Below are 8,579 nucleotides of genomic sequence, written 5' to 3'. Positions count from 1 at the left end.
CATACAAACAGCTGTAAAGCTCCTTTTGCTCTACCCCGTATGTGGCTGACATGATGGGATGAGCTTGGGTCAGATTATGTTTCACGTTGGGTTAAGGAGCTAGGGTGTGTTTAGTACCAGAAAAATAACTTAGAGCTGGATAATATGTGCTGGAACTAACCTGAGGAAAGGAACAAATGAATCCCATCAACACAATCTGAAATGGTCAACATGGAGGTGGCTGGAAGATGGCTTGGTACAGGCTTGATACATCAAAGACATAGTCTTTCTTAGATGGCTTAGAAGACACCTCTTCATCCTTATTTTTCATGCATTCAGGTTCCCGACAGATATTTTCCTGCTGCTAGGAAGCATGGAAAGAAAAAAAAAAGAGCTACCAAAAAAAAAGCATCAAATGGAGAAAAAAGATGAGATAGGAAAAAATAAATAAATAAAGTCATATCTCTTTATGGAAGGAGCACCTGAGAATAATGTCTACTTAAATGCTTATATTCAAGGCAGATATACAAAGTGGAGAAAGCTATTCATTTACTTCAAAAGTTTCCAATTCTGGACTTTACAAATCCAACACCTGGTGATTATCTTGATTTGACACTAGATATGACCCTGGGGAAGAAGAAAAAAGTGGAGCCATTTGCCAGTGTTCTTAGATTGGCACACTCATTCACTTCAGAAATTGACAAAGTTGCTTCATTTATAGGGAGTGCATCAGAGATCAAAATAGCATAAGGAAATAGAGCTGTCTTTGCCAATAGAACTAATCTCATACAGAAGACTGTGGATGATGAAATTCGATCATAATTTTATGTAGCTTTTCCAGAAATAATGCCCAAGCTTAATCCATGAAAGGAGAACCTGAAGAAAAGATTTACAAAGCTTACTTGAAATACCATTGGCCATGACATTCCCAATATGCTTGAGTTATTTAAAACTGAACATGAAATTAAGGTAGATGAAGGAAGGGATGACTTTCTTGAGACCACACTAGCAACACTGAATATGTCAAGTGACCAGATAGATGCCAATCTGAAAGCTGTTAGCAATGAAGTTTGTAGAAATAGATGTCTGAATTTGGGGCCCTTTGTGAAAGTTTATTACTAAAGATTGAGCCATTTTTGCCTAAAGAAGTAAAAACTAAAGAAAGTAATAAAGATGCTGCCTAAAACTATTGTATTTTGAAATTATTTTAGTAGATGAAGGAGCAATAGAAAATTATGAAACTGTATAATTTCTTTAAAAAAAGAAATAAGAAGAAAGAAGAAGAAGGGAGGGGAGGGAGGGGAGGGGAGGGGAGGGGAGGGGGGGGGGGGAGGGGAGGGGGGGGGAGGGAGGGGAGGGGAGGGAGGGGAGGGGAGGGGAGGGGAGGGGAGAAAAACGAAGCCTTGGCTTGTGTAGCTCAGTGGATTGAGCGTGGGCTGCAAATCAAAGGGTCACCAGTTTGATTCCCAGCCAGGACACATGCCTGGGTTGTGAGTCAGGTCCCCAGTGGGGGCAACATGAGAGGCAACCATAAATTGATGTTTCTCTCTCTCTTTCTGCCTCCCTTGCCCTCCAAAATTAAGTAAATAAAATATTTTTTTAAAAAGAGAGAAGGGCATTTATTCTATGTTCTAAACTATGTACTACCTCAAGTTTTTTGTCCTTTCAATGAACAATCTTATACTTTCTCCATTTCCAATTATGGATGCTAGTCATAGAAAATAGTCATATTTCTAAAATAGTCATACTCTTCTAAAGAAAGTGAATATATTTTTCTGACACACATCAGAGCACATAAGTTAAAAATGACAGGTATCTTAACAAATCTTATGGTAATCAGTTCACAACATACACATATATCAAATTATCACATTGCATACCTTAAACTTATACAATGTGAATTATATCTCAAGAAAACTAAAAAAAGGAACTCATAATTCAGTTGTAAGTCGAACAACTCAATATAAAAGTCAGTCTAAAAAGTATTTGAATAGAAACTTCACCAAAGAAGATATATGAATTGACATTAAATACATAAAGAAGCTCAATAACTTTATTTTTTAAATTTTTAATTATTTTATTTATTTATTTATTTTTAGAGAGAGGGGAAGGGAAGGAGAAAGAGTGGGAGAGAAACATCAATGTGTGGTTGCCTCTCGTGAGTCCCCTGCTGGGAACTGGCCTGCAACCCAGGCATGTGCCCTGACTGGGAATCGAACCGCGATACTCTGGTTCGCAGGCCCGCGCTCAATCCACTGAGCTACACCAGCCAGGGCGAAGCTCAATAACTTTAGTTATCACAGTTTAGCAAATTAAAACTATAAAAAACATACCCACTAGTGTGCATGAATTAAACAGAAAATACCAAGTTTTGGTAAAGATGAGAAATGACTGGACTTATATATTGTTGATGGGTGTGTAAATATTCCTACTTGGGAAAATAGCTTAGTAATTACTAATAAAACAAATATATACTCATCATATGACCCAGTGATTCCACTTCTAGATATATGCCTAAAGAAAATGTTTTTCTTACAAAAGGATTGATATATAAATGTTCTTAGCAACCAATTACTGATAATCCAATAACATGGATGTATCTCAGAAGAATTATGTTGGGGACCGCCCTGCCTGGTTTCAGGAGTTGTAAACCGTCTCCCATGTCTAAGGCTGAGTGGGCGACCAGCGGAATTCGAGCCACTGAGGAGACAAGGCTTGTCTCTGGTAGCAAACGCTGCCTCTGCTTCAACCCACTGCCCCCAAAGTATGGTCGGATGGTCAGAGACAGGTGAGACCCCTGAGAGGAGGGGCAACCTAGGCCAGACACAATCACTTGGCCTTCATGGAAGGACTCGGGCTGCGACAAAGAGGGAGTGATGTACCCTCGCCCCCCTGCTGTGAGGAAGCCAGAGTCCCCAAGTCTTCTTGGAGAAGCGCTTCCTGGCTGTAATCCACTTAAGCCTAAAAACCTATGATTCCCAGCCTTGTGCTGAGAATGGCAGACTCCCTGGGTAATTAGGCCTGAGAAGGAATATGTGAAACCCTGTGAGACCTGCTTTGTTTAAGAATGCTTTTAGTTAGATGACAAGGGCCCCAGCAGAAGAAGAGTTTATGTTCCCAAAGTTCTGTAGCCCTTTAGCTGATAGGCCCTGATTTAGAAGAAACCTTAATGGTTCTTTGTATACGATCTGCCGTTTACTGCTTGACAATGATTAGTAAGCTATACCTGAATTCCTGTGCAAAAATCCCAATAAAAGCCTGACTGGGCAAGGGCCAGGGTGCTCTCTCTCCCTTGGTGAGAGAGTTGCCCAGCCACTGCAGCAGCTCTCTCTCCTTGGGAGAGTTGCTGGGCCGCTCCAAGCCACTCTCCCCTTGAGAGGGTGGCGAGGCTGTTCTGAGGCCCTTGAGGGAACAGCCTTGCCAGCCGTTTTCCTCCACAGGACTTGGTAGTTCGTGTGAATTTGTCTCATGTCTCATCCATGATGCTGCGGGCACTGCTTGTCAGTGCTTGCCTCAGAATATGCTGTCAGAAAAAAAATGGACAAAAAGGTGTACATAATGTATAATTGTTTGTTGTACTTTTTATTTATATAAAGTTCTAAAATTGTTAAAACTATAAAAAGTTGTCATATTTTACAAATCTGATATAAGTAAGTTAATGACATAACAAGACTTTCTTTAAAGTATATTATCCACAGGTTGTACTTCAACAATTCATTTAAATTAGTGTAAAATGTCACGCAAAATACTCCAAGTAATGAAAAGCAAAGGCCTGCAACCAAGACTACTCTACCCTGTGAGAAGCTCATTTAAAATGGAAAGTGAAATGAGCTTCTGGGACAAAAAAAGCTGAAGAATATGCTAAAGAGATGCTAAAGGGACTGCTTTAAAAGAGGAAGAAAAAGAGCAAGAGATAGAGAAGCACAGGTACAGAAGGGGAAAATTAATAAATATTTGTCAATAATAACCTTAAATATTAATGGTTAAATGCTCCAATCAAAAGACACTGGGAGCTGAATGGATAAGAAAGCATGACCCACACATATGCTGCCTACAAGAGACCCACGTCAGAGAAAAAGACCTACACGGACTAAAGTGAAGGACTGGGAAAAAATATTCCAAACAAATTATCAGGAAAAAAAAGCTGGTGTAAAAACACTTATGTCAGATAAGATAGACTTCAAAGCACAAGCTGTAAAAAGAGGTAAAGGAGGACACTATATAATACTTAACTGAAAAATCCATCAACTACATATAACCCTAGTAAATATACATGCTTCCAACACAGGAGCACCGAAACGTATACAGAAAATCGTGGAGGACTTCAGGAAAGATATCAACAGCAACAGACTCAGATTAGGGGAATTTAATATCCCATTGTCAAAAATGGAGAGATCTTCCAAACAAGATATCAAGAAGGATATTGTGGTATTGAACCACACTAGATCAAATGGACTTAACCAATGTATATAGAAACTTTTACCCCATAGAAGCAAAATATACATCGTTTTCAAATGCACATGGGACATTTTCAAAGATAGACTACCTGGTAAGTCAGCAAACAAGCCTCAGAAAACCCAAGAAAATTGAAACCATATCAAAAATGCCTTCTCGGATCTCAGTGGCTTATAACTAGAAACCAACCTAAAGGGGAAAAAACAACTCAACAATAGTCAAATTCATGGAGACCAAATAACATGCTATTAAATAATGAATGGGTTAACAGTGTGACCAAGAAAGAAATAAAAAAGTTTCTGGAAACAAATGAAAATGAACAGACAACAGCCAAAAACTTATGGGACACAACAAAGGCAGTCCTGAGAGAGAAGTTCATAGCAATGCAGGCCTACCTAAAAAGAAAGAACCATTTCAAATAAACAAGGTAACCTTGCATTTACAAGAGCTAGGAGAACAGCAACAAACAAAGCCCAGAGCAAGTGGAAGGAAGGAAATAATCAAGATGAGAGAAAAATGACATAAACACTAAAACGACAATTAAATGGATCAACATATCCAGGAGCTGGTTCTTTGAAAAGACAAATAAAATTGACAAGTCTTAAACCAGACTCATCAAGAAAGAGAAAAGACACAAATTTAAAAAAATGAAAAATAAAAGAGAAGAAATTACAACGAATATCACCGAAATACAAAGGATTGCAAGAAATTACTACGAATAACTATATTCCAAGAAATTTGAAAACTTGGGCAAAATGGACAAATTTCTAGAAATACCTACTGGTAATCTTCCCAAATTGAATCAAGAAGAAGCAGAAAGCCTGAATAGACTGATAACAGCTAGTGATTTGAAGCAGTAATCAAAAAACTTCCAGCACACAAAAGCCCTGGACCAGATGGCCCCACAGGCAAATTTTACCAAACATTTATCAAAGAGCTAACTGCTATCCTCAAACTATGCCAAAAAATTCAAGAATAGGGAAGACTCCCAAATGCTTTTTATGAGGCCAGTATTAACCTAATTTCAAAACCAGGTAAAGACAGAAAAAAATTAAAACTACAGGGCCAATATCACTGATAAACATAGATGCTAAAATCCTGAACAAAATATTGGTAAACCAGATCCAGCAGAACATTAGAAAGATCACACACCACAATCAAGTAAGATTCATCCCAGGGATGCAAGGGTGGTACAATCACATAAATAAAATGAAAGACAAAAGTCACATAATCATATCAATAGATGCTGAAAAACCATTTGCTAAAGTATAGCACCCATTTATTAGGAAGTTCAGCAATAAACACATGTCTCTATGATCAATTAATATTTGACAAAGGGGGCAGAAGTGTAAAATGGAGTAAAAATAGTCTCTTCAACAAATGATGTTTGGAGATCTAGGCAGCTACATGCAAAAAAATGAAACTAGAAACCAACTTATACCATATACCAGACAAATTCAAAATGGGTAAAAGACAGAAACATAAGTCACGACAATAAGAGTTATACAGGAAAACATAGAATCTTAGTTATCCTATGCAGCAATATTTTGGCTGATATATCTTGTAGGGCAAGGGAAATAAAGGAAAGAATATACAAATGGAACCACATCAAAATAAAAGGCTTCTGCATGGCTAAAGAAAACAGCATTAAAATGAAAAGAGATCCAACCAAATGAGAAAACATATTTGCCAACAATACCTCAGACAAGGGTTTGATCTCCAAAATATATAAAAAACTTACATAACTCCACTCCAAGAAGACAAATAATTCAATTAAAAACTGGGCAAAGGACCTAAACAGATACTTTTCCAAGGAGGACATGCAAGGGGCCCAAGACACTTAAAAGGATGCTCAGCATCACTAGCCATCAGAACGATGCAAATTAAAACCAGAATAAGATATCATGTCACACTGGTTTGAATGGCCATCATTAACAAATCAACAAACAAGTGCTGGCAAAGATGAGGAAAGATGGGAACTCTAGTGCACTATTGGTGGGAATGCAGACTGGTGAAGTCACTGTGGAAAACAGTATGAACTTTCCTCAGAAAACTAAAAGTGAATCTGAATTTTGACCCAGTGATCCCACTGCTGGAATTATACCCTGAAAATCCCAGATACCAATCCAAAAGAACCTATGCATTGTTATGTTTATACTAGCATTATTTACAATAGCCAAGTGCTGGAAAAAGCTTAAATGCCCATCAGCAAATAAGTGGATCAAAAAACTGTGGTACATTTACACAATGGAATTCTATGCAGCAGAAAGAAGGATCTCCTGCTTTTCATGACGACATAGGTGGAATTGGAGAGCATTATGCTGAGTGAAGTTAGCCAGGTGGTAAAAGACAAATACCATATAATCTCACCTATAACAGGAACCTAATAAACAAAAATCTAAGCAAACAAAGTAGAACCTGGGATATGAAAACAAGAAATAAACTGACAGGGGCCAGAGGAGAAGAAGGAGGGACATACAGGAAGAAAGAAGGGGAAGGGTCTAGTTAAAAAACAAGTATAAGTGACCCATGGATATAATGACAGCAAGGAGGGGTTTGACTGTGAGAGTTTGGGGTTGGTAGGGCCAGGAGAGAATTGGGGGGAAATTGTGACGACTTCAATAGAACAAAGAAAAAAAAAAGAAATTTGTTTGCTGGTGATACAGCTGATCCACAATATTATTCCATTTTTTCCATGAGCTCTACTCATAATTACACACTTAGTTGTTGTTCACATGTTGGAAATCAGAGGATATTTGACTGGTTTTTGTAATCTCAAAACTTGCAGCTCTGGTAGAAAATGCCAACCTAATTACCAATAACACAAATTCCATAGCACCAACACTACATCAAAATATTTTAAAAGATTAATTAACTGAATAGATATCTTGGCATTTCAAAGAGGCAAGGCTGGCTAGTGTAAACTAATTTAAAAAAATAATAACTCATTTTTTGGCACTAGTGTCTAAGTAAAAATGTAGAAGTATCTACTGATATGAAGTATGGAGTATAAAAATTAGACCTCTTTTGATTCCCTCATTTTAGAATCTCTAGATTCACGAGTCATCTATTTTAGGAACAATGACAGTAATTTAAAATTTTTAACACAGTATTTTTCAACATCGTTTTAGTCCATGCCCCAACAGCTGAACTGAGTTTTTCAAGCTTTAATTTCTAGAATTTATTTTGCAAAGTAGACTCTTTAATTTCTTAAATATTAATTCATTTTATCATATTTGGCATAAGTTTTCAAAGTCCAATGTCTCACCTCCCATCCTGAGGGAATTTTATTTTTGCCCTTAAGGGAGAATTTCTCCAGGTCATGAGCATGAGGAAAGCAACATGGGCACTGGAATCTAGGAGAATAAGAGTCTACCTATAGCTCTACAGTTTAGCATGACTCCGGTAGTTTTCTCACCTTAACCCTGACCACTTGTTTTTCCTGTTAAATAAGAATAGTACTTACCTTTCTGATTTACTATGAGAATTAACTGATTACATACTATACCTGAAACTACCCAGCATAATACATGTCAATAAGTCACTCAATAATAATTATTCAATTTTTAAAATTATTGTCAAAATAGCATTCTAGGGTTTTTAAATAAATATGTCTCTATGCAAGCCAACATTTTTATGAGTAAATATGTGTGTTAAATTATTATTTCAAATCATTTATTTAGTATAAACTCCCCATATTTGAAAAATGGTTAATTTCTCAGTCATGACTTATACTTTAGTAATCTATTATAGAGAATACTGTATACCTCAATATTGAATCTATAGACATAGCAATAGAAACAATCCAGAAAAAAACCACAGAAACATTTCAAAAAGATAAATTAAGAGCAGAACACCAAGAAGTGATGAAACAATCTCAAATAGGCTAGTATATATAATACATGTAGCATATGTAATTATAGTTTCCAAAAGAAAGGATGAATATAAGAAATAATTGATGAGATACTGCTCAAAAAATTTTAAATTTGATGACATTATAAACTGACAAATTCAAGAATTCGTGAAACCCTGCCTTTACAATATAGGTGGCAAGCCAGAAGAATGAACATCTTTAAGGCAAATTTGCTTATTTTAATTTTTTAATGTACAGATTTATTTGAGGCAATGTCTTTCATTAAGATAAT

At 36.7% G+C, this 8,579-nt stretch overlaps 1 pseudogene; it reads left to right on the top strand.

Annotated features, from left to right (window-relative positions):
- Positions 1-210: 210 nt before the first annotated feature.
- Positions 211-1,163, top strand: LOC119038780 (39S ribosomal protein L1, mitochondrial-like; annotated as a pseudogene).
- The last annotated feature ends 7,416 nt before the right edge of the window (positions 1,164-8,579 follow it).

The sequence above is a fragment of the Artibeus jamaicensis genome, unplaced genomic scaffold (genome assembly GCF_021234435.1).
Source record: "Artibeus jamaicensis isolate MK-2021 breed Jamaican fruit bat unplaced genomic scaffold, CSHL_Jam_final scaffold_584, whole genome shotgun sequence".
Classification (NCBI taxonomy): Eukaryota; Metazoa; Chordata; class Mammalia; order Chiroptera; family Phyllostomidae; genus Artibeus; species Artibeus jamaicensis.
Note: the sequence above shows the minus strand (reverse complement) of the source record. Positions and strands in the feature narration are given on the sequence as shown.